General features: G+C 39.5%; 1 pseudogene; it reads left to right on the plus strand.

Moving 5' to 3' along the window:
* The first annotated feature begins 593 nt into the window (after positions 1-593).
* LOC138383430 (zinc finger protein 215 pseudogene) lies at positions 594-2183 on the plus strand (annotated as a pseudogene).
* The last annotated feature ends 578 nt before the right edge of the window (positions 2184-2761 follow it).

Below are 2761 nucleotides of genomic sequence, written 5' to 3' on the forward strand. Positions count from 1 at the left end.
GAGGCAAAAAGTTATCTGTGGTGTACAATGAACACTATTACAGTGATGGGCACACTAAAAGCCCCAACTTAAGCCATGTACACGGTATCCATGTTAGAAAAATATTTTTACTACCTTAATATTTTGAAAGGAAAAGAAAAAGATAAAACAGCTGAGGGAAATGAAGACGTAGAAATAACAGACAAAGAAGGATTTACAAGGTTAAGAACGGAGAAATGAAAGCATCAGGAGTCAGAGACAGGAGACCGCAGCTCCTGTAATGGCCCGCAAGGTTGGGGTTTTCAGTTGCGGTGTAGTTACCAACGCCAGCCCCCTTCACCCGCCAGGGCGCGGATTTCCACGGCTCCTGTCAGAATTGGCACCAAGGCGGGCATGACTGAATGAAGCCCCGGATAGGAGTTGTGCTTGCAGTGTCTCAGGGAGCTGAATATTGGTTTTGTGTCTGAAGTTTTTGGAACTTTTCTCCTTACTGTGATAGAACTTGTCTCAAGTTACACTGCATATGGTACACAGGTGCTTAGCTCAAGCCTGAGAATTATCGGAACCCTCTAGTAAGACACACTTGGACTACAGTGGGAGTTCTACTTAGGAAGATGCAGCTTTTGAACAAGTTGATGGCTATCTCCGAACTTCAAAACCTGTTTCTACATGAACAAAGTGAGGTTCTGAGAGCAGATGTGTCTTGGCATCAGGAAACCATCCCCATGGTGGAGACATATGACTTTGAGGCATCTCGTCAAAGTTCAGATATTTCCAGTATTTGGAAGTGTCTGGGCCCCATGAAGCCCTGAGCCAACTCTGGGAGCTCTGTCTTCAGTAGCTAAGACCAGAGATTCATACAAAGAAGCAGATCCTAGAACTGTTGGTGCTAGAACAATTCCTGGCAATCCTCCCTGAAGAAGTCAGGAGTTGGGTGAATTTACAACATCCAAAAAATAGCAAAGATGTGGTGAGCCTCATAGAAGATGTGATTGAAATGCTTAAAGATGAAGATATACTCTGTAAGGATTCTGTCCTCCAAAACAGGAGTATCCAGGAGGAGAAAATGGTAGCTGACTCACTAACAGGCGGACTCCAGGAACCAGTGACATTCAAGGATGTGGTTGTGGAATTCAGTGAGGAAGAGTGGGGGCAACTAGACCCTGCTGTAAAGAACCTATACAGGGATGTGATGCTGGAGAACTATAGGAACCTGAATTCGTTGCATAAAGCGCATTTACTTGCCAAACAAGTTGAGATCCCTGAGTTGGAGAGAAAAAAAAAAAAAAAAAAGATGTACAATGGAGGAAGAAATCTCAAGGAGAACTGTTTTGGACATTAAGACTGTTTCAGAAAATCAGGATTCATTTCCAGAGCAGAGAGTTTCTAGAAAAGAATCATCCCATGGAGTGATTATGACAAGGCTTACCAAAAGTGAACGTTCTTTGTTAGATGTCTGGAAAAGTGAGGATTGGTTATATAGGTACCAGAAAAACCAGGGCATAAATTTGTCACCAGAAGATTTCATTCATATGACAATCTACACTGAGGAGGGAGACTTTGAATGTAGGGAAAACAAGAAAAGCTTTGATCTTAACTTGATTAACTCAATTTGTGATATACAACAAGGAATTCCTATACAGAAGGGGTCCCCAGAGTGTGATAAGTTTAAAACTAACTTCATATTTAATTCAGTAAGTAAGCCATATTTAGAATATAATGAATATGGGAATGCCTTGAGCTTGAGTACAGATATTATTGAAAACTGAAAATGTCATACTACAGTGAATTCCTATGAATGTTATCAGTGTGGAAAAGCCTTCGGCAGAAGCTCTTCCCTCATTAGACATCAGATCATTCACACACGAAAGAAACCCTATAAATGCAATGAATGTGGGAGATTCTTCAACTGACATGCAAACCTTTCTAAGCATCAAAAACTTCATACTAAAGCAAAGGCATGTAAAGGCAATAAATGTGAAACAGCCTTCAGTACGAGTGAAGAGAGTAATAAAAATCCAAGACGCTATTCTAAAGATAATTCCTATGAATGTATTGACTGTGGAAAATCCTTCAATTGCAGCTCCTCCCTTATTCGACATCAAATGATTCATACAGGAGAGAAACCATTCACATGTAAGGAATGTAAGAAAACCTTCAACAAGAGTTCAAACCTTGTTATACATCAAAAACTTCATACTTGATAAGTCCTGAAAAAGGAAGAAATGCGGGATTACCTTCAGTCAGAGTGCAGAACTCATTCAACATCCATGAATTTATACTGCAGGGAACCCCATGAATATAATAAAACATTTGTCAAAGATTGTTCTTTAAATAATATGACAAAATTAATATTGGATAGAAACCTGTTACTGGATAGAAATCTGTTACTGGCTCCCAAATGAAGCCACAAGTGTTTGGAGTTAAGCATAGTATAACTATACAAGTTCTTTGTCTATCATTATTTTGATATCAATTACCCTTACCACTTCCTAGATCATAAATGGGACCTATAACATATTCATCTGATTTATTGATGAAGTAGATATTAGGGAAGAGATAAGCAGTACACTTGGAGTTGATATTTAATAAAACTCAAACTCTCAGTCTTTACAAGAAGGTCACAAGAAGTCGGGAGCTCATGAGAATATAGGAGAACACTTCTAAGGACTGAAATCTCTAAATTAATGGCAAAGATCATAATGACATCCATTTACTCCACCCCAGACAATATCCTTGGCTGTCCTGGTGCCAAATGGGGACTAGAATTGGGATAGTGTTG

The sequence above is a fragment of the Eulemur rufifrons genome, chromosome 5 (assembly GCF_041146395.1).
Source record: "Eulemur rufifrons isolate Redbay chromosome 5, OSU_ERuf_1, whole genome shotgun sequence".
In the NCBI taxonomy this organism is placed as follows: Eukaryota; Metazoa; Chordata; class Mammalia; order Primates; family Lemuridae; genus Eulemur; species Eulemur rufifrons.